This window comes from Tupaia chinensis, unplaced genomic scaffold, assembly GCF_000334495.1.
Source record: "Tupaia chinensis unplaced genomic scaffold, TupChi_1.0 Scaffold000098_2, whole genome shotgun sequence".
Taxonomy (NCBI): domain Eukaryota; kingdom Metazoa; phylum Chordata; class Mammalia; order Scandentia; family Tupaiidae; genus Tupaia; species Tupaia belangeri.
In genome coordinates, this window is record NW_006159561.1 from 1,373,436 (window position 1) to 1,397,454 (window position 24,019).

The 24,019-nt window shown below is 35.7% G+C and overlaps 1 long non-coding RNA gene and 1 pseudogene across 2 annotated transcripts in view; one reads left to right on the plus strand and one right to left on the minus strand.

The window, feature by feature from the left end:
* Positions 1 to 19,910, minus strand: part of LOC102473061 (uncharacterized) — a 39,837-nt gene extending 19,927 nt beyond the window's left edge. The window contains exons 1-3 of one of the 2 annotated variants that reach the window (XR_333824.1): positions 19,841 to 19,910; positions 17,153 to 17,249; positions 1,366 to 1,543 (exon numbers count right to left, since the gene is read on the minus strand). This is a non-coding gene — a long non-coding RNA (uncharacterized LOC102473061). The remainder of the gene's footprint in view (positions 1 to 1,365; positions 1,544 to 17,152; positions 17,250 to 19,840) is intronic. The other variant, XR_001370007.1, reaches the window with a different exon arrangement.
* A 2,366-nt stretch (positions 19,911 to 22,276) lies between these two features.
* Positions 22,277 to 22,626, plus strand: LOC102480920 (ATP synthase-coupling factor 6, mitochondrial-like; annotated as a pseudogene).
* Positions 22,627 to 24,019: the final 1,393 nt, after the last annotated feature.

The window sequence follows — 24,019 nt, forward strand, 5'->3', positions numbered from 1 at the left end:
TTCCTCCATTACTTACCAGTTACACTGTCAGCATCCTTGTGATTACTGTACTCACACATGTTTAAAGAATCACAATGACCTGTATGAACTGTTTTCTATTTGCTAAAGAGAGATGAAGTAAATACACAGTAAAAGAAAATATTTTCCAGAATGTAGAGATAATAACTGCTAATATGTTATGCTAGTATTTTATAGTTTCTAACTTCTTCCTTGCAAGTCATGCATATATAAGGAAAAAAGAAATGTTGACTCACACAAAACCCCTATAATTATGTTTGACAATTCTGACTGAGCATGAATACTTGGGTGTGAATTAGGTTTGCACTTTCCATGTTGTTCTGGCAATACTTTAACTGTGGTCAGCACTCTGGCTAATTTGGCTGAAGAAAAACTTGAGAGGGTCAGCTCTGTAGCCCAGTGGTTAAGGGAGCTGGATCCCAAATGACCAACTACAGTTCAAACACCAGACCTGGTGACTTGAAATATACCCCAGATGTGCCCCAAATCCCAACAGGATGGAGAAATGCAAAAGAAGAAATTGTGACATGGCCATACCCGTTGGGGATGCTTTCTCCAATACTTTCTTTTTTTCTCTCTCTGTCTGTTGAGTGCATGCACCCAATGCCATTTTGAAAAAGGAAAAAAAAAAAAAGAAAGAAAGAAAAAGAAAAAACAACTTGAGAAACAAAGGAGCTAAACTAATCAAAATATCACAGAGAGGCTTCCTGAAGTAAAAGTACTATTTTAAAAAGAAAATAGCCTTGAAATGCCTGCATTCTAAAACTCATCAGCTTCACGTGCACTAAGCAAGGGCTTCTTGGTTTGCACTGAGAAAATGAATAACTATTGGACTCACTATTAAAGAAACCAATTAGCAGAGATGTTATATTCCTCCTAGCCCACTGCTCTGCACACCTGCACACTAGGTATTTGGTACTAAGTTCATGCTTAACTACTGCCCGAGTACCAACCCTTTCTCTGAGATTCTTGCCCCTCATTTTCCCCTTAACACTACTTTCAAATTCATACTCATAATTCAGGCTCTTATTCAAACATCCCCAGACAAGTTTCACCCCTCAGTTATCTCATCTTATTATAGTTTATATGATAAAATGTATGACTTAATACTTAAAGGATATTTTATCTCAGTTGGTTACTATATACCTTGGCTCCTTAACTAGTTTGTAAATATGTTGAGAGTAAGACTAAGATTTATACAATCTTAAAATCTATAAGTAAGTATTTGCTTATCTGATAGACTGCAATTTACTATGTGTGTCCCCAGCAGATGTAGTGGGAGGAATGAAGGAGCTGTGTCAAAACGTGCTGATGGGCTCTGAAAGCTGGATGAATTTTCAAGCTTACCTTGAATCTACAATCGCTAACATGCTCTGTCTTCTGTCCCACTGTTCTGGGTCCTCTCAGTCCCCTTTAATCCAGTACTTTAATCCAGTAATTTGGAGGAAATCCTGGTTTGTTTTCAACGATGTCAATTATAATTGTGTGCTGGATGACGGGTTCAGGACAGGCCTTCAGCTGTGACCTGCTTGTGAAGGTTGATGCACTCAGGAAGGGAACAAACCCACAGTCTCCCTCCTCCGTAGGATACCAACCATCCCAGGGAATCCAGATCTGAGCGGTCAGAACAGGGACAAAGACCCTTAATCTGATGTCTTCCTAGACATGTCTGAAAGGCAGTTTCTGTTGCTAGGACATTCTCCCCTTTGTTTTCTGTGCTCCTGTTACGACTATATTGTCTGCTACAGTTTTGGATTACTTCTTACCAAAGAGAATCAAAATGTTTTATGGGAGAGTTTTTTTTTTCCAGTGTCTGATTTCTATGTTCTTTGTTCCACTGCCAAGTTCTTTCTGAGATGAAATTGTGAAGTCACTTCCAGAAGTCTAAGGTTATGGCTTATACTTGTTCTTATTATTATAATGTTTTTGTTGTCATAAACTTTACACCAGTCATAGAATCGCACATTCTAAAAACAATAGGGGATTAAACATAACCTTTTGACTGGCAAACTTACATAAATTAAACCAGCAGTTGTATTAGTTTCTCTTAAAATAGTTAGATTTTCTAACCTCTTCTGCTTTAGTAATGAATGCTGTAAGAGAAAACTGAAATTGTTTTACTGTCTTTCTCACCACCTGGAATTTATAGGGCAGGCATCTTTGTCTGTTTTCCTTAGTAATGTATCCCAAATTCTAGAAAAATTTCTGGCAAATAAAGGAAATTATAAAGAATTGTTGCTGAATGTAGGTAACTTTTCCCAACTCTATTAATATTTTTTGTCTATTTTTAGCCCAGGAAAGTTTCTGGAATGTGTATATTTCCACTTATGGTTTATATGTTTGATTTTTATTTAAAAATTAAAATCAATTACTTATTCCAAAAAATATAACTTATTCTCATAGAACTACATTATGTTAACAAATAATGATAAAATTAAAATTCACTTTAACATCACCCAAGAGAAGATGTGCAGTGTATCAAAATTCCAGAAACCTTGGGAACCAGCAGTTAACCTAATGGCTATGTCGCTGAACTCCCATGTAGTCGACCGCAGTTCGCGTCCCAGACCTGGTGGCTTAGAACTCACGCCGGGCACGTGTGCATGCGTGCCCAAGATCCCGAGAGGAGAATGGAGGAGAAGGGATTCCGGCATGACCATCCCCCCTGGGGGGTGATTTCTCGCTTTCTGTCTCTGTCTTTCTGGCGAGCGCACACGCCCTTATAGCGAAAACCTCTCAAAAAAAAAAAAAAAAATTCCAGAAACCTCTACATACCTTCAAGATTATAGAACTACATCCTCCACAGAGGTAACTACTATTCTGAATCTTAGGGTAATTATATCATTGCTTTTCTTTTCAGTTTTGTACAGACTTACATAAGCCTAAACAACTTTTATTACTCCATTTTTTTTCTCCACAAGTTAGAAATTTTTACTTATCTTAGCATTATCAAAATCTAAGCTTACTCAAACCCTTACCATTCTCCAAGAAAAGGCAGAATGAACTAATTAATTCCATTTTCCCCTTCCTGACATCCGCACTATAGTTTCTGATATTTCCATACATCTTGTTGGGGTTTTCTTAACCTTACTATTTATAACTGTCACTGTTTTATATAATCAATATTTATTTACATTTCTCTATATAGTTACAACTTTCTTTTTCATTCTTTCTTGCATCTGAAATGTTCCTTCTAAGATCATTTTGCTTCTACCTCAAGAATATCCTTTAGAATTTGCTTTAGTGAATCTCTGTTTATGAGCAAATATTGCAGTTTTAGTGTGGTTTTTTTCTCTTTAAATATTTATCATAATTTATGATTTACGTATAATCACTACACATATTTTTAGGGTACAGGATGGTCTTTGAAAGCATGCATATGGTGTGTAATAAACATATCAAGGATATAAACATATTACCTTCAACATGTAACATTATTTTGTGAACATTTGAAACTCTCTCCAGTAGTTATTCTGCAGATATGTACTGAATTGTCTTGACACTCTTTATTGTGAGGTTCAGTTCTGAAGAAAATTATATTGATTAAAAATCAGGCAACAAATAATTTCATAAATTAACAGAGATAATCTCAACATACCCAATGAAAAAAGGACTTGTAATTTCCAGATAGATGACTGTGGGAGATAAGATTTTATAAAGTAAAAAAAAATCCATGTGTATTATTCATTGGTCCAGTTAGAGAGAGGTAAAATTTAACATAACAATATGTGATTAGGAAATGGTAAAAAAAAGAATACTTTTACTCACATACTGTGAGTTCTTGTCTGTCCCCCTCTGGCTTTCTGGCGAGCGCACCCCCCCTTATAGCGAAAACCTCCAAAAAAAAAAAAAAAATTCCAGAAACCTCTACATACCTTCAAGATTATAGAACTACATCCTCCACAGAGGTAACTACTATTCTGAATCTTAGGGTAATTATATCATTGCTTTTCTTTTCAGTTTTGTACAGACTTACATAAGCCTAAACAACTTTTATTACTCCATTTTTTTTCTCCACAAGTTAGAAATTTTTACTTATCTTAGCATTATCAAAATCTAAGCTTACTCAAACCCTTACCATTCTCCAAGAAAAGGCAGAATGAACTAATTAATTCCATTTTCCCCTTCCTGACATCCGCACTATAGTTTCTGATATTTCCATACATCTTGTTGGGGTTTTCTTAACCTTACTATTTATAACTGTCACTGTTTTATATAATCAATATTTATTTACATTTCTCTATATAGTTACAACTTTCTTTTTCATTCTTTCTTGCATCTGAAATGTTCCTTCTAAGATCATTTTGCTTCTACCTCAAGAATATCCTTTAGAATTTGCTTTAGTGAATCTCTGTTTATGAGCAAATATTGCAGTTTTAGTGTGGTTTTTTTCTCTTTAAATATTTATCATAATTTATGATTTACGTATAATCACTACACATATTTTTAGGGTACAGGATGGTCTTTGAAAGCATGCATATGGTGTGTAATAAACATATCAAGGATATAAACATATTACCTTCAACATGTAACATTATTTTGTGAACATTTGAAACTCTCTCCAGTAGTTATTCTGCAGATATGTACTGAATTGTCTTGACACTCTTTATTGTGAGGTTCAGTTCTGAAGAAAATTATATTGATTAAAAATCAGGCAACAAATAATTTCATAAATTAACAGAGATAATCTCAACATACCCAATGAAAAAAGGACTTGTAATTTCCAGATAGATGACTGTGGGAGATAAGATTTTATAAAGTAAAAAAAAATCCATGTGTATTATTCATTGGTCCAGTTAGAGAGAGGTAAAATTTAACATAACAATATGTGATTAGGAAATGGTAAAAAAAAGAATACTTTTACTCACATACTGTGAGTTCTTGTAAGACCATAGTACTATTGTACTATGCATAAGGAAACAAGTCTTTGAAAAAGCAAAGACAAAAGAAAATTGGAACAAGATGTTTAAAAGTGAAGACATGGTAAAGCCAGTGATTTGGTAACTAAAAGGCTTTACTTGATTTTAGCCTTTTTTATAATTCATTCCAAAGAAAAACTCAGCAGTAACATTTTGAACTTTTCCTTTATTATCTAATTTTATACAATGAGTAATGGTTATAATAAATAATTTGAAACCTGTGGAGATAATTGTCTATTAAATAATTGGTGGATTTGTATTTAAATGTGCTTATGTTGAATTGTTGAATCTACATTTAGTCCCAATATTCAATGCTATTATCAATATGTTTGGACTTACCCTTTTTCCTAGTTGCTTTGTGTTCTCTTCTCTTTGTCTCTCTTTAGCTTTCCTGTATAGTAGTCCTTTAAGTATTTCCTAAAGTGCCAGTTTCATTTTGATGAATTCTTTCAGCATTTGTTTATCTGGTAATGATTTTATTTCTCCTTCCAATATGAATATAATCTTGCAGGTATGGTACTCTTGGTTGACATTGCTTTTCTTTCAAAGTTTAAATTATGTTTTCCCATACTTCCTTGCCTGCATTGTTTCAGCTGAGAGACCCAATGTTAGTCTAATGGGGGTAAACTTTGTGAGTAACTTGATATTTCTCTCTTGCCAATTTTAGGATTTTTTACTTTGTCTTTGATTTTTATCAAAGTGGTAAAAATCAAAGACACTACGATAAGCCTTGGAGAGGATCTTCATATGTTATATCTATTCAGTGTGTCCTCTGTATCTCTGGATTTGGATGTCCACATACATCTGTAAATTTGGAAAGTTTTCAGCTAATATATTATGAAAGATGTTTTCTATGTCTTTACCTGTCTCTTCACCTTCTGGAATACGTATTATGCAGATACTTGGTTATTTAATAGTGTCTAGAATTTCCCACATATTGTCTTCATTTTTAATAGTAATTCTTCTTTTCAGTTCCTTGGACTAAATCAAAAAGTTTGTCTTCAGGCTCAGAGATTCTTTCTCTGTACAGTCTAATCTGCTATTGATACTTTCAAGGGAGGTTTTGATTTCCTGTATTCTTTATCTCCAGAAGTTCTGTTTGATTCTTTTTCAGTATATCTATCTCTTTATGGAGTTCCTCCATCATGTCGTGGAAGGATTTTCTCATCTCCTGTAATTGGTTCTGTTTTCTCTTGCATCTTCTTGAGTATTATTATAACAAATATTCTGAATTCTTTTTCTGATCTCTTCATTTTACTCATTGTTGGTGAGGAGTGACAATCCTTTGAGAGGCAGGTATTTTCTGATTTTCTCCTATTTTTTCAGGCTCTACTTTGATTTTTTGTCACCTGGTGATATACTCACTTCCTCCTACTTCTTTGGAGTATGTTTCTGTAGCTATATGTGCCTGTACTTCTCTAAGCAATGCATAATATCTATGCCAATTTACCTCCTTTATTGTAGAGTATAGCATAGATGGTAATGTATAATTTTGAAAATCTTAAACACGTCGTAGATATAAGCAGTTATAAGCCATCCCAAAAGCACTTTTCTTGTTCACAGTAAATTTTTCACAGCTGAGTGAAGGGAAAATAATTAGCCATTTATTTTTGTTTTACTTCTCTTAGAATGTTAATAGTAGATAACATTAATAATGATATATTGTAGCTAAAGCTATCAAAAGATACTTGAAGTATTTGTCTATCAAAATTGTATGTTGAATAAGCACAACTTTTAGATGTAAGCATAATGTAACCTCATTTTTTTTCCCTCTGCCTTGTAACATTTCTTGGAAGGGGGCACAGGGCACACTTCTTCCTGTACCCTTACATGAAGTCCAGATGATATTATGATTTTTTATATTACTCATTTTTTTAGAGAGAGTTTTTTTGCTATAGGGTGTGTGTCTCTCTACTCACCAAAGAGACAAAGACAGAAAGTGAGAAATCATCTCCCAGGAAGGATGGTCATGCCTCAGTCCTGTCTCCTCCATTCTCCTCTTGGGATTTTGGGCATACATGCACATGTGCCCAGCCTGAGTTTTAAACTGCTGGGTCCAGAAATCAAACTGTGGTCAACTATATGGGAGTCCATCAGCATAACCATTATGCTATCTGCTGGTTCCTATAATTTTTTTTTAATGAAAACATGTGCACTTATGAAAGAGAGAAAGCCTCTCAGCAGGGCTGTCATTATGCCATGATCCCCTTTTCCCAACTCTCCAGCACCTCAGGATCTTGGACACCCATGCTAGCAGCCAGGTGTGCTTTCAGGCTGACCCTGGGATGTGAACCTGCTGTCAGCCGTGTGGCTTTCAGCACTGCCGCTCAGTATACTACAGACCACCATCTGACTGGGCTGAGATGCAAAGACATGCTTGTTTTTTAAATGATTTTTAATTGACACATAGTAATGGTTCATACATATGAGGTGTAGTGTGATGTTTCAATACATGTATACATGTGTACTGATCAAATCATAGTAATTAGTATATCCATCATCTCAAATATTTATCATTCCCTTGTGATGAAAACATTCAAAATCCTTTCTTCAAGCTATTTATATGTTACTCTATATTCACCTTACTGTGCAATAGGACATTCTAATTTGACTAGAACTACTATGCATTCCTTGGCTAGTGGATATTAAAACCTGACACCTTCTCTCATTGGTAATTCACATGAACTAACTTTAAGAAATCCCCAACACCACTCATATTCCTGGGATCTCTTGCCCATAGAAGGATTCTCTTAGGAAAACATAGCTCTATGCCAACTAGTTTCTCTCACAAGTTACTCTGATATTCATGTATTCATTTGCTAGGATGGCTGTAACAGTACCACAAAATGAGTAGTTTAACCAAAATTTACTGTATCACTGTTTTGGAGAATAGAAGTCAGAGACTAAGATGTAAGCAATGTTGGTTCCTTCTGGGAGATATGAGGAAGTCTCTATCCCCTATCTTCTGGTGGTTGCTAGCAATCTCCAGTGTTCCTAGGCTTGTAGAAACATCATCTCCACATGGCATTTTCCATGCCGTGTGTGCGTGTGTGTGTGTCCAAATTTCCTCTTTTCTTAAGAATTATTTTATTTAACCTTATTTATTTATTTTTATTTGAACAGAGAGAAACTGGGGGGGAGGGGAGATGCAAGAAAGCAAGTCACCAGGTCTAGGACTCAAACCACGTTTGGCCACGTGGGAGTTCAGCACCCTTAATCACCATGCCACCTGCTGGCCCCCAAATTTCCTCTTTTTTTTTTGTTTTTTTGTTTTTTGTTTTTTGGGTTTTTTTTGAGAGGTCTTTTTTTGCTATAGGGCTCGTGTGCTCACCAGACAGGCAGACAGAGACATAGAGACAGAAAGCGAGAAATCACACCCCAGGGGGGATGGTCACGCCGCAATCCCTTCTCCTCCATTCTCCTCTCGGGATCTTGGGCACACACGCACACGCACCCGGCGTGAGTTTTAAGCCACCGGGTCCGGGACGCGAACCACGGTCGACTACATGGGAGTCCAGCGACATAGCCATTACGCTAACTGCTGGTTCCCCAAATTTTCTCTTTTAAAAGGGCATCAGTCATATTGGATTAGAGGCTCACCCTACTCCTGTAAGGCCTCATCTTAACTGACTAAATCTAAAATAATTCTCTTTGAATGAGATCACATACTGAGCACTGAGGTTTAAGAATCCAATGTATGAATTTACACAGGGCTGGCACAGACACAATTCAACAAATGATATTCAATGCCCTTTGCTTTAGGTTATTAGTTGATGTTTTCATTTTAATATTCTATTATTACACTATTATCTTTGTGAAAAAGTCATGATAAGAATTATTATCTCAATTTAAATTACTGTGAATAGAGGTGAAGTATTAGTAAGTACTTACTAAAGATCTACAAGTTTCTTGATACAAAAGCATACATAAGAAAGAAGCCGAACAGATTCAGCCCTCATTAAAAAGTGTTGTCTTGTCATTCCATTGCATGGTCCAATTGTTACATAAGTTTAGAAATGAAAATAAGCTGGAAAATAAAGTTCCCCCTCTTTCCTGACAAGTTTTAATATATGATTCACTAGAAAAGCAAATAACCAAATATTATATATCCATATATATCATGGAAGAAAGCAACAACAGCATCAATGATGCTGAGCAACCTCCTAGAGAATAGAGGGTGGAGAAGACCAGTCACATTAGAGTCACAAATCACTCTGTCTGCATTATAGCTCTGCCATTCTAATCTGGGAACCTTGGGCCTAGTTCTTACTTTCCTTTACCTTTTTTTACTTTATTTTTCACATTTAGCTTTTACTTTATTTTTCACATTAAATGGAACATGTTCCTTATAATATATTAAGTAATACCAATATGTTATAAAGTAAAAGTTAAATCTTTTTCTCATTATAAAATTATTTCCATGAATATTCCCAAGAGATCATTACTATTAGTAGTTTATAGGTTTCTTTACAGTCTTTTTCTATAACTATGAAAACATTAAAGGTAAACGTACAGATTTTTTCATTTAAAAAAATGAATTTTACAAAATATATAACATAAAGGAACTTGATGTTTACCATGAATACAATGTTACAAATTTTTTATATAAAATTTCCTATGAGCTCTATTTTAATCCTGTATTTTCAGGGAGTACATAATATTAAATAGTATGGATAAACTATAAATTACCCAAACATTCTCTGTCCATGTACTTTGGTTGTTTTTAATATTTTTACTGTTATAAATGATGATACAAATATCTCATACAAATATTTATGCACATTTGTGTTACTATTTTTTTCTTTTGGATTTCACTCACCAGACAGAGACAATGAGAGGGAAAGTGAGAAACTATGTCTCAGGGGTGATGGCCATACTGCAATCCTATTTTCTCCAATCTTCTAGTATTTTGGACACACACGCACAAGTGCCTGGCATGATTTCCAAGCTTCCAGGTCTAGGACTTGAACTATGGTCAGTCTGGTGAGAGTCCAGCACCTTAACCATCAAGCCACCTGCTGGCCTCTGTGTTACTATTTCTTTAAAATAGATTTCAGTAAGTTGAATTGCTAAATCAAAAGGTATATGATCTCTCATTTTTTGTAAGTTCCACCAAATTGGCATCTATAGAGTTTATGTCAACAACAGTATCAATCTTTTTGTATTTTACAATGCTACTAAATAAAATATTTTACCATTTTAATTTTAGTTTTGTGTTTTTTTCTTTTAATTTGTCTATTCGTTATGAGAACATGTGCATGTACAAGAAACAAAGAGCAATACCCTCTACAGGGTCTGATCACACTCAATCCTTTTCCTCCAGTCATCCAGCTTATAAGATCCTGGGCACTTGCATGTATGCCAGGTGTGTTCCAGGCTTACTGGTTCAAGGACCTCAGCCATTGTCACTCTGAAATCCAGTTTCTCTTGAGCAGTGCATTACTTTTACACCACAGCATCAGTCCTTGTGTATCTTTTCTAAAGTGAGCAATAGCAATATTGTATGGATGTAGACTATTTGTTCACTTCCACTGTAAATTGTTTGATTATATAATTTGTCCATATTTCTGTCATTTATTTGTCTTTTATTATTTATGATAAATAAATTGATTTTTTATGTCACTATGAATTTTTTGTCTTCTTTCAGCATAGTAAGTGGAAACAAAGATTCTGGATTTAAACTGCTAGAATCGAATCCTGCTTTTAATACTTTTTAATTACGCATCTCTGTGCAAGTTATCTATTTTGGGGGCCAACAGGTGGCATAATGGTTACAGCCCTAGACTCCCACATGGCTGACCACAGTCCAAGTTCTGGACCCAGTGGCTTGAAAATCATGCTGGGCATGTGTGCATGTGTGCCCAAATCCCAGGAGGAGAATAGAGAAGAAGAGATTGCATTGTGGCAGTCCCCACTGTGGGGCAATTTTTCTTTCCCTCTCACTGTCTCTTCTCTGTTTCTCTGGTGAATGCACATGGTCTATGGCAGAACACTTAAAAAAAAAAAAAAAAAAAAAACCACCTCCCTGTGCCTATGTTTATTCAAACGCAAATACTGATATCAATTATACCTACCTCCCAGAAGGTTGTAAGGATTCAATGAAATAACACATAATAAAGTGCTTAGAACAGTTGCCTGGCACAAAGATATCACTAGTTGTTATTTTGCTGCAAAAGACATATTTCTTAGGCTCAATTAACCTCAGTTTTCTTGTCTATAAAATGAGATGATGATACCTGCATCTTAGATTTATTGTGAAGATTAACTGTGATAAAGTTAAAGAATTTGAAGTAATAATAAAGAATAGACCCTCATAATACATGTCTACTATGTTATGAACTATTAAAATACTTCAAATATAATATTACAATAGAATAGACTCCCAAAATGTTATGTCTCTTTTCATCATATCACATAAAGATCATCACGTAACAGAGAGTGCCATCACTTACCTTCTGGTTGAATGCTAGTATTTTCTGTTGCTATTTAAGTAATAGTGAAAATTTACAATCACTGAACACTTAATAAATGCCAGGTATCAGACTCATTGCTTCATGTGTACTGTCTCACTTAAGTCTCATAGAACATGTGAGAGATACTAGTGTTACCTCTATTTTACTGATGAGGAATCTGAGGTACATACATTTTAAACTTGCCCAAAGTCTTACATTGGTAAGGGACAATCTGACTCCAGAGTTCTTGATCTTGACTGCCATACTATGATGATCACCTAGCAGTATATTACACAAAACCCACAAGACCTGTATCTTTGCTCTCATGATAATAGGTGACATCTCTGATATCATGTGCAACTTAAAACAAGGAACAAAACATGTAACATATTTTTAGGTTAAGTTTTCTATGGTGATCAGTTGTCTGTTCAATACAGAAATATAGTAGCATCATTTCCACGTTTGGTTGATATTTTGCCCCCTTTAAAATCTCACAGAGTTATCCATTACCTTTCCCATGTCAAGTTTTCCAAACAACAAAAAAGGAAAATGGGAAAAGATTATAGATTTTCTTATATGTAATATTTACTTAAAAATATACTCTTTGAGGGCCAGCAGATGGTGTGGTGGTTAGGTTGCTGGACTTCCACATGGCCAAAGGTAGTTAGTCTCAGACCTGGCAGCTTTCTCTTTCTCCCTCTCTCTCTCTCTGGTGAGCACACAGACCCTGTGGCAAATTTAACAAATAAAATGATAAATTAAATTAAGAATTTTTTTTCAAAATACATTTTAAAGTAAATTCTGAGTTTAGAATGAGTTACAGAAATCATCTGCCTGTGAAGGGACCTGAGGAGTCTTACGTTGTGTTAAAGTGCCATCTGCAGTAAATACGGAAACATCGGCACCAAATGTGTCTGCAGAGAGCTCCTTTCCATGTTCATTTCAATAGCAACTCCTTACATGAAATCCTACTCCATCAGCCATGGGCCATTTTTACTCCATAGTTATTTCCATTCATTATTAACATCTTTTGGAATGCAGGGATTATTTTTGAAAGGAAATGAGCCAGTCAGACCTATCTAGAGGCTTCACAGATGGCATTTTTTAGAACAGTTTTGTTTTCATTTTACTATTGAAAAGTCCTTTTAGACCCCTTTGCAACATGCAATAATGCGCTCACATTAACTGATACATGATGCGTGCTTCTGCTATTTTTCCTCCGCTTCGCTTGGCAATTAAACACATGATTTCCCTGCAAATGACTATAATTTTTTGCTTCCATAATATTTATGTCAACTCCAAAGGAGCTGGGAGTTGGCATCCTGAAAACCTGACCATCTGAGGCAATGGCGGCAGCATGTAATTTCATCTGTATCCACTAATTACTGGATGATCAGAACACCAGAAATAAAAAATCATATGCTAAAAAACCATAATGCGTGCCCTCAGCTGGCTAAATCAGTAATTTGAAGCCACGTGCAAATAAGCACATAACTTTCTGAGTGATTTATTGCTGTTTTGGGAATACATACTGAGCTTTGAAAATATTCCATTTGACCTGAACTGCAAACTTGACAGTGAATGTGACTCAAAACACCAATCTGATCACACCAAGAGGTCTGTGGAAGTGTCCCTTTCTTGAGTCACAGTGTATGATCAAACAGCACATGTGCTGTAGAATTGTCCATGAGACTGTCTGTATGAGCAAGGTGGAAATCAGTTGAAGTCATAATTTAGATGATGAAACTCCTGTAGCTACTTATATTTCTGCATTTGAGCCTCATAGAAAGAAAATGATGTAGCATTTAAGTTTTTGTTGCATCCCAGGAACTGCCAGCTCCCTCTTACCACTTTCTAAATTCACTGGGCCTTAAACATTAAAGTAGCCTAGTTGCCTCATTTTGCAAGGAACAAAACTGAGGTCTAGTGGAAAAAAATTATTTTTTCTAAGTGACACATTAAAATAGTGGCAGAACCAGCTAGGAATCTGTCCCATTCATTCCAGAGTCATTTCTACCTTACCACCCAGGGTCCTTGCATGTTCAAGAGTTTTTTTCCCTTGCTTCTCTACAGAGGATTCACCCTGGCTCATTCAATAGGTCCTACCCACACATGCTAAGTGACCTGACCAACAGATGTATCCCCAAGACTCTGGTCCTACCCATTGTACCACATAACTTGTTTACATGAACTTGGCAAACTCTTAGTGGGCACTGACTATACCACTAAGTAAAACATCTACTGGAATGTACCATTCCCTGGGTTCCCGAGCTATGAAAACAGCATATATCCCATTTTTATTATTCATAGTAGTTACATTCTTTAAAGTTGCTACAAATACCAAATTAACAAATACTAAACCATTTATTTGCTCCTAAGCAAAATATAAGATTAGGTTCCTGAGAGTCTTTGGTCACATTGTTGTAAACCAATGAATACTTAACCTTGTTTAAGGTGTTTTTCTGTTGAAGACACCTTATTTAGTGTATATCATTGATTTATTAACATGGAACTCACCACCAAAAGTACTATAACTCATGCTTAAATTAAATTCATCTAACACATGCATTTTCTCAGTAAGACACATCATAGCCTTCTTGTGCTTAGAGACACTAGACAGCACATCGGCACTTGGAGATCCTCTGAACAATGAAATTAACAAAAAAAAAAAATTACAAAAATTTAGAAAATATGACCCTAAATAGACCATGGAAAAGATACTTGTTTATACTATGAAAGCTGAAAGAAGAAGGCAGAGCATGTCCTTGTTTGACTTCACCTGGGGACATGCATGTCAGGCAACTCACTTTTGTGACCCCTCTGTGCATCTCCATGAACATAGAAGCAAATGAATACAATGTAAGCATGACTTAACTCTTAAAGAAGTCTTACTAGCAACCTAAGTTTGATTTTATTCAACAGGCAATAAGAGCAGATTGGAAGTTTTCAAGCAAAAAGAAGGCTCATTATCTCCTATTTGTTCAGGAATATTTAATGAGTACCTGTTTGTAAAAGATACTCTGCTAATGTTGGGGATACCATTTGAAAGATATTGCTAGGCCCCAAAATGTATAAATGGCAAGATAAATATACAAATAAGTAAAATACAGACCTGTATAATAATTTAAATAATAGATACATGCACAAGAGCAGCAGAAGGTGGATAACAGCTCCCAGAGGGAGAGCTTAAAACTGTGACCTGAGGGTTTAGTGGGTGTCTGTCCTTTGGACAAGCTGGTAGCTTTTCTCCTGGCAGAGGACATCATGGGCAGAAATACCAAGGGCTCAAGGTGTGTGATGTAATTAGGAAGATTGCAGAGCTGGGCCTCAGAAAAGATACTACATATGCAAAAGTATGCAGCACAGACTGAAGTGGGAGTGATCAGAGACAGGGCAGTCATTTGAAGACTTTTGCAGAAAATGGAGTAATAGTGGGTCTTCGGATTGGGAGTCAGGCCAACCTGGGATCACTTTTTTCAGTCAATCAAATAACCTACATCAACATAATCTCTCTTGATATATCTTCCTGATCTAGAAAATGCTAAGACTACAAACTTAATTGGGTTTTTGGGTATTCATTCAAAGAGAATGATTATGGCATGAAATATCTGCCATATGAGAGGTGTCTAAAACAAACAAAAAAAGAACAAGCAAAACAAAAAGACAATGCCTGTCTGTTATTCATTGTTATTGTAATAGTCACTGAATTGAGGTTGCAGAGGTAATAAAAATGGAGGGATTAATTTAGCAGACAAAATGCATCAGGATCACAATTTTACTCCTAGACAAATTGATACAATGCTCAAACACACTGTGGAATACTATTCCTCAGGAGCTTTAGTTAACAATGGCCAGTCAAACTCAGTGGCTTAAATTTACTGAGCCTCTTGACTTGTATTGGTCTAATAACTTTCAATTTCTCACATATAGTGGTACTCTGATTCCAAATCAATAACCCATGAAGTAGCCTGCCTGGACAAGAGGCAGCCATGAGTGTGAATTTAACTTCCTATTCCCCAGACAAATAATTTATTAGTATCATGAAGTAAACTAGAAAACAATTAATGCCTGCATTTTAGGATAAGTCAGATGCGAGGTGAGATATAAACCCTGTAAATATTTATACTATAGAGAGAATCAAAGAAATAAAGAAACAAGATAGCAAGAAAGTGTTAGTGGAATAAATTCAGTAAGTACATTTTTTTGTATGTAAAGCTGAAATCATGCTTTAGTGGGATTACTAGAAAATGAAAACAATGTATTTTGAAAGCAAGAAAACCTGTCTTAAAATTCAGACATCTTCAAAAAGGCAATAGGGAGCCATTATATGTTTCTGAATAAGAAAATTGTATTTAAAGGTCTCTAGAATGTGAGAACTAAGAACTAATTGATCATCTTTCCTAATAATGCTAATCTGCAGATAAGCCTATGCCAAGGCAGCTACATAATAATTATCTGTAGATGTTTACAAGATTATAAATACCTACAGTCTATTTAAGATTGAGCTAGTCAGGGTCAATGAGAAACAATCTAATTTTCTTCTAAATTACTAAAAAATTATTCAGAAATATTATAAGATTTTAAAACCACTTATCGGGACCAGCAGTTGGCGTAATGGCTATGTCACTGGACTCCCACATAGTCAACTATGGTTCGAGTCCCAGACCCAGTGGCATAAACTCACGCCAGGAACATGTGCATGCGTGCACAAGATCCCGAGAGGAGAATGGAGGAGAAGTTGCAGCGTGGCCATCCCCCAGCGGGGGCGGACGGAAGGGGGGGGGATTTCCCACTCTTTGTCTCTCTTTCTCTCTCTGTCTTTCTGGCGAGTGCACATACCCTATAGCAAAAACCTCTCCAAAAAAATAATAAAAACCACTGATCTAGGACAACATCTTCCTTTTCAACTGAGGAGAATAAAATCAAAGAAAAGATATGATAGTTTTCGATACTAGCTGCCTAAATAGCTTAGGAGTTCATCTCTTAAGATTTTTCAGTGTCTGAGTATAACACAGGTGATCTGAAAATAGTATGCAGGATGGATTGGAGGGTTAAGTTCTGGAGAGAAGATCAGTTAAAAAAAAAACAAAAAAAAAAAAACTCTGATAGCAGTCCAAGAAATAATATGTTGCAGTAGTTAGTATCTGGACTAGAAAGACAAAGGAAAATGCATCCCTTTAAACAGACCAAGAGTTTAATGCAATGTAGGAGTTGGCCAAGGGATGGGCACTCAAATACTTTCAGATCTGATTCTCAGAACAATATTTATGATCTGGAACAAAAGGAAGCAGGACTATAGGCTTTTAAAAACCTCCAGAAAGCCTTTGGAAACCTCCAGAGTTGTCTCACATATAAATAATTTACTCTGTCTGTCTTTACTTTCTCTTCAATTACTAGGAGCTTAAAGAAAGGAATTAATTTCTGTCTGACTTGAAGATATCCAGAGGCTGTACTCTTCTTCAATGTCTCTAATGCTGAGTTTCACTAATCAAGTTACACACAACTAATAAGGAAAAGAATTCAGTTTGTATACTATTGGCTCACATTCCTTCTGGGTTTTGTTGTTGTTGTGGCTGTTTCTGCCTATCATAGAACAATGAATAAATTGTTTTTTAAGGCCCAAATAGTTCATCTCTGGACAGAAAAGGACCCTGACTTACCAGCCATAGGCTGGCCTCAGTCCTTTCTACAGTGATAAAAAGAGCCTTAGACTGGAAAATAAGTCAGCAGGCATTTTCTGGTGCAAGGGTCAGGAATACTTACTCATAGATTATGAAACTCAGAAGCTCCAGATTCATTGTCAGGAAGTATGCTATAGTCAGCAAATTGGCTTTCCAGTTCTGAACTCTAGTTTCTTCCTCTGAGGAGAAAAAATATACATAAATGACAAAATATTGTCTTACAGGTTGACACCTCACACTGTTTTTTCCTCCTTTTTCTTTTCTATCTCCTGGCCCCCACCTCTTCTTCTCTCTATCCTTTCCTTCTCCTTCAAATCTCTCAGTATTTCTACCTCTGCTCCCCTGAAAGCATGGATCCTGAAGAAGTTAAAACTAGCAGATCTCCTTTCTCCTCCAGGTAAGAACTGACCAGAAAGGCTTCCTATTTAAACTCTCCGTCATAATGGAATCCCCTCCTTCCTGTCTCCCTGTCATCTTAATCTTTTATTGGAGTTAGTTTTAAAAGAATCTTCTGTTCCACTCACCTACATGCTTATCGTTAACTGCTGAAGACTATCTCTACATTCAGTTTTTACTGACAGTGACTGTTCACCTCTGCTTCTTATTTTTTATCTTTTTAATTCATGATAGAGCATAAACACACAAACGTGAGAATGAGACACAAAGAAAAAGAGATGAGCACACGCCACAGGATCTGGTTACACCACAATCCACTTCCTTCAGTCCTCCGGCCCATCAGATTTTGGGCTCTCATGCAAGACTGGCATATTTCAAGCTGACCAGGCTGGGCATTCAAACCATGGTGGCCAGGTGGGATGTAGCTCCTTCTGAGCCACAGAGCCCGCCCCACCTCTGCTTTTTGATATGCTCTGAACAAAGACTATTCACAGAGGCCATTTCAGCCTGTAACAGAACAAATGCATGATTGTGTAAGAGGTATGTCCAGAGATAGTTATTGAAAGGGAGGGTAAAAAAAAAAAAGGGAAAAAGCGATAATGTGTTCAACTTTGAATATTTTTTCTTTTTTTTTCATGAGAGAGAGAAACAGTCAAATAGTTATCCTTGACAAGGTCTTATCACACTGTGATTTCCCAACTTCACCCACACCCACACATGCACCACCTACCCCACCTTCCACTTAGTCAGGATGACTCCTGGGCATGTTCAGGTCAATGCAAGATTTGAACCCTGGTCTTTCATATGGCTTTAGTATCATGCAGCTATACCTTATCACATGGGTCAAGCCAGAAATTTGTCTCCATTATAGAGTGTGTGAAAGAGTAGAGTCTGAGGAAGGACATTTAGAAGAAAAATAGGGAGGTAAAGCATTAATGGGTCAAAGAAATGTGGTATTATCTGTTGAAGATAACAAAGTTTTATCAACTGGACTGGGGAGAAATGTTTAACTGTTGAAATATTCACTTTGTAAGCTAAATAATGTGATTGAAATGTATAAAAGAAAATAAAATAAAAATAAATAAATAAGTAAATTTTTTAAAAAGAAGATCATGGGAATTCCCCTTTGATGGGATTATCACCAAGGGATGCACCTGGCCCAGTATGTCTAAGCCCTTATAGATTTGTTGCCTGCTTCTTATTGTCTGTAACACATCAATATATCTATAGAAAGTCATGAAATATACATATGTAAACCTAACATTGCTAAGTGAAGGAATTCACCCAAAACTCATTTTCACTTCACCATGTAGAGGTATCATTTCACATACAACATACACTACTGCTTATCCATATGTGCCATGTGCTATCTGTTAATTGCTCCATGTTGGTTGACTATCTTATCCTCTCAGTGTAATGTAAACTGCTAGGGGCCTAGCACTGAATCGAAAAATTACTCTTAATCTCTCAAATATTGTAACAAAGGGTAGAAGTAGATAGGTTATTATCCTGACTTGTCAGTATGGCTTTGGGATCAGTTATGTTCCATAACTATCTGTCTTTTCTGCATTTCACCAGCCGAGCCCTAAATTCTGGGAGTCAGGTGCCTAGTGTGATCTATACTTGTGCCTTTAAAGCAGAAAGCCCAGAAAATGGTTTCTTAAAAGAAAGAATGGTGATATTAACCAGTGTCAGCTCTTATGGATTACACCTAAAGACTCCAAATTTATTACTTGCTCCGAGGTTCACTCCCCATACGTCCAGTGTAAAAAAAAAAGTAAGTAAAATTAATGGGGAAAGCTTTTCCATTTATTTCAGATTTATTAGACTATTTAAAGAAATTTCTGTTTCCAACAAATATAATTCAAAAGACAAGTAGAGAATGATAAGATTCTTAGTTTCCTACAGAAAAAAAAAAAGGAAATAAGACAAACACAAAAGCGTTGTTCTAAAAGATATGCAAGTGATAAGGTCATGATGAGGTCATTCCACCAATGGAGACACATATATTCATAAAAAGGAAAAATTCATAGTATGCCTAAATATTGCCCTGCTAATGTAAATGGAAGAAACATGTAAAAGCAACCTTTCATAAATTTTTGGCTATTTCTTTATCTATGCCAGCTGATCCTAAGAAAAGGCATCTAACACTGCAGAACTTTGAGAGAAGACCCATGTGCTCTGCACTGAGCTGAAGAAAGATTTCCTTTCAGTATTTCCCACTTAATATGCTAGATCCAGAGATGCTGACCAGGATGGAGTTTCTGTACTCTTCCACCTTCCTCTGCCAAACAGACACACACATACACACACACACACACACACACACACACACACACACCTACACACACCAGCCCATAGACATTGATACAACCTTACTTAATGTCCTGGGAAGAGGTAGAAACATCTGGTCAAAGTCACCAGTGGTAGGCATCTGGGGCAAACCATCTGGCAGCTCAAACAAAAATCAGACCTAAAAGAGAAATGAAAGTCTGTAGGCTTTTCTTCTGAGCAGAAGCTCTTTGCTTAGGCCAGAAAAACAGCAATGAATATAACAAAATAAATGATAACAACAAAAAGTATTTGCATCTGTAAGAATCACAGCAATGTGTACATCTAAGTATAACATAACCTTCTAGACTTTTTAAGTCTGCTATTATATCTGAGAGCCATGATGGACACGGGACTCTATTCAGAGTAGGATGAGAGTTAAGTTAAATGATAGTTTTCTAGGGGCTGTGAATCAAAACAGATTGGATCTGACTTTCAGATTTGCCCAAAGCTCATTTGGAAGAAAAATGTTATTAAAAGATAAACATGTCAAGAGCTGTTTCCTAAGTTTCTAGCTGGAATGGCTAGCAAAATAGAGTGGGAGAAGCAGCCTTAGCCTTGCCTTTCAGAAAATATCTGCTACATCAGAGAGCCAGGCATATTCGTGCAAATTTTCAATGAGTTTCATCATAAAAAGAGAGCCCCATGTGAGATGTCTTCATAAAACATTATATGTGAAAAAAGCACATTCTTCATCTGGCAATGGGTGCTGCCTGAACACAGGGAGCCCTAGAGTTTACACTCCACCTCTGGCATATTACTAAGTTCATTCTGTTTTCCATATGCAGCCTGCCATTTTTCAGTGCTTATATTCAAAATATAATATAATGAGTATATTTTCACTGATACTCAAGGGTACTGCATATGGCACAGATATTAAACGATGATAGCCCCTGAATTCAAGGAGCCAGAAATCTAGTAGGAAGGATAAGGTAAAATGTGGATGAAAAGAATGATTGGACTTTGGGCTAGAAATATTGAGTGTGCATCCCAAGAGTGCTGCTTATTGACTCAGATTTAGGTTGATTGTGTACTCTAATATACAATAACCTCACCTATAAATGGGAGGGTAATAATTTCTGCCACAAATAGATATTTGAGGAATAAACGTATCACAAGTGTCTGGAAGACTACGGGATAAATAATGACCAGCAAATACAGAGTAACTATATCAGTAACTTTTCAACTTATATACTTTATAATTTTATAATTAAAATCAAGTAATATTGACAATATGTTTATACAAAGAAAATATTAACTAAATGTGAAAACAGTAAAAACAGAATAAAGCTGCAAACCTAGAAAGCACTCAAGAGGAAAAGATCACATGCTATTGGAGGACAGAAAGGTCGAATGGAAAAGACAAATACTAGTGAAGAATATTAATTACATAATACAGTAGACCCATAGAAGTAATAAAGAAATTTTAAAATGATGCAAAGGAATGTATGAAAAATTGTAACAATAGCTGTATATATAATCATGGACACATTCTTTAGCCAAACCTTTTAGCCAATAGCAATGGGAATTAAATGCATATCAATAATTAAAATTCTTCATAAAACCACAGCTCCCTTATGAAGCTGGTTCTAGTTCAAAAAATTGGATAGGAGAGAGGGTAGATGCAGGTATACATGCAATTTCTTTGCAAAATTAAGAAAATACATCGTCATTTTTCTTTGGGAAAGTGCTACAATGTAGGTGGTATTTATACTGAGGAACATGGAACCAGGTTAAGCAGTGAGAGTTGAAGATAACAGAATTGGGGTTTCTAAGAGTCATCCAGAAAGGAGGACTGATAAAGGAGACAGAAATCAGCGAGACGGTGGTTGAGAAGCCAAGGGCCTACAAAGTATACACAGAGACAAATGTTTTTTTGGGGGGATCATATGATTTTAAAGACCAGTTTTGTCTAATATTAAAGTCCTCTAAATATATTCAAGAATATCTATGTGTGGTATCATTAGTTCTGATCATTAGGGAAAAAAATTCATGGAGTTTTATATTAGGATATGATCAACCCAATGCAGAACCAGGTTATCTCGTTACAGAAAATAGTTTGTGAATTTTATTGAATCAATCATTTTGAATAATTTGTGATTAATCACTCAATTTGTACTGAGTGTCTGTGCTTTATGGCAGAGGTTGAGAGATCCAAAGATGTGAAGGGGAAGAGGATGGATATGGATGTTAGTGATAGTAAGGGTGGAAAGTGGTTTTGTAGAGAGAGTGGGTGCGGGGAAAAAAGAGAAAAAAACTTAGGACAGTAATGAAAGTTCAAGTGCAAATAAATTTTTAATACTATAAATGACAAACTTATTTTTATGAGAGAAAAACAAATCAAAGCTTTTTTTTTGTCTGGAAGTAGTTCACAATAGTGTGTATCTGCTAATTTATCTATTAAAAAACTCATCTGTAGAAAATAAATAAGAGAATGGTGGTGGCAGCGGTGGCTCTGGCAGCTCAGGACAGAGTGCAAGTAACCAAGAGTCACCATGATTCTTCAGAGACTCTTCAGGTTCTCCTCTATCATTCGATCAGCAGTCTCTGTCCATTTGCAGAGGAACATTGGTATCACAGCAGTGGCATTTAATAAGGAACTTAATCCTGTACAGAAACTGTTTGTGGACAAGATTAGAGAATACAAATCTCTAATTCGTAATGACAGACAACTGGAGCACCTGTTGATACTGGCCCAGAATATCAGCAAGATCTGGAGAGGGAGCTTTTAAGCCAAAGCAGATGTATGGTAAAGCAGACATGAACACATTCCCTAACTTCAAATTTGAAAATTCCAAATTTGAAATAATTAATAAACCCCCATCCTGAAGGAGTAAAGTAACATTTATCCAGAAATTTGTGATGAGTCAGTTGTACAACTCTAGAAGTATTAGAATAAACACATATTTCATAGCTGTCAAACGTTCTTTAAATTCTGATTCCAAATAAATTATTTGGTGATGTTGAAAAAAAAAGAAAATATATAAATAAATAAATAAAAAGAATTTGAAAGAATTTGTAAACTAAACTATTTGAGCAGAGACAGGAATTTAAGGCCAGAAGTAACCAAGAGAATGAGATTTCTTAGAAATCTCATTTCTAAGAACAGATAAAATGATAAACAGATAACATAACAGATAAAATGATTCTAATAACTTTTAGTTAAACTTTTATAAGGAAAATAAGGCATTAAGTTAATAGAAACATATCTAATAATGACAGTCATTTAATGTGTGCTTTACTCTGGGTCATACTCAATATTTCACACACATTATCTTCCTTCATCCTTAAAACAATAATATTTATATTCCCATGTATTAGTGAGAAATTCAAAGTAGACCATTTATCTTTTCTAAATAACTGGAACTATTTTACAGAGCACTAAATGGCAGACTCAGGCTATAATCGCACTCCAAAGTTTACATTTAGAATCATTTAGAAATATTCTTTTTTATATACACCATACTTCTAGTAAAACTCACTTTAATTGACAGCCCCAGTATGCACTGTCTTGTTTTCTACCTCTGTACCCTCTACCCAGTATCTCCTGTAAATACACAATGTATGGACAAATAGGTCTGGGAGCAAGTGTTCCTAAGCTTGTGGACCGTTTCTATGAGAAGCCAGCCTAATTTCCCTCAGTGCATAAACTCTTCTTTTTATTCATTAATCCCTCAAAGTTCTAGGAAAATATTTTTCACTGCAAAGAGTTTACTAATTACTAATTCAGTAAAAATATTTGTACACTTAGTCTCTGTAGAATATGTAACTGAGAGGAAGTCTTAAGTCCATCTTCTAAAGTCTCATCTAAAGTACAACACAAATGTCCACACCCTAATGGGTGGATGTGAATTTCTCCATTGGTAACTTCCAAAAAGGTGCCCTACACAGAAACCTTTACCTGATGTAAAAAAACAGAAAGCAACAAAATCCTTCTCTACATGGCCTTTCTTAATGGTACCATCCTCAAAATCTTTTGGAGCCAATATAGATGTTTTCAGAATTTCTGATGGATCTTCTAAGCACACTACACCTTGATTCCCTGGAAAGACAAGATTTGTTTCACATTACTATGAACTTCTAAGAGAACTACTGTCTCCTCTACACTTCTGTTTAGCCAATTTCACTAATTTGCCTCGGTCTTTCACTTGCATATACATCCACACATATATCAAATGAACTATCTTTTCAAGCATTATTTTCTCTCCTAATACACAAATGA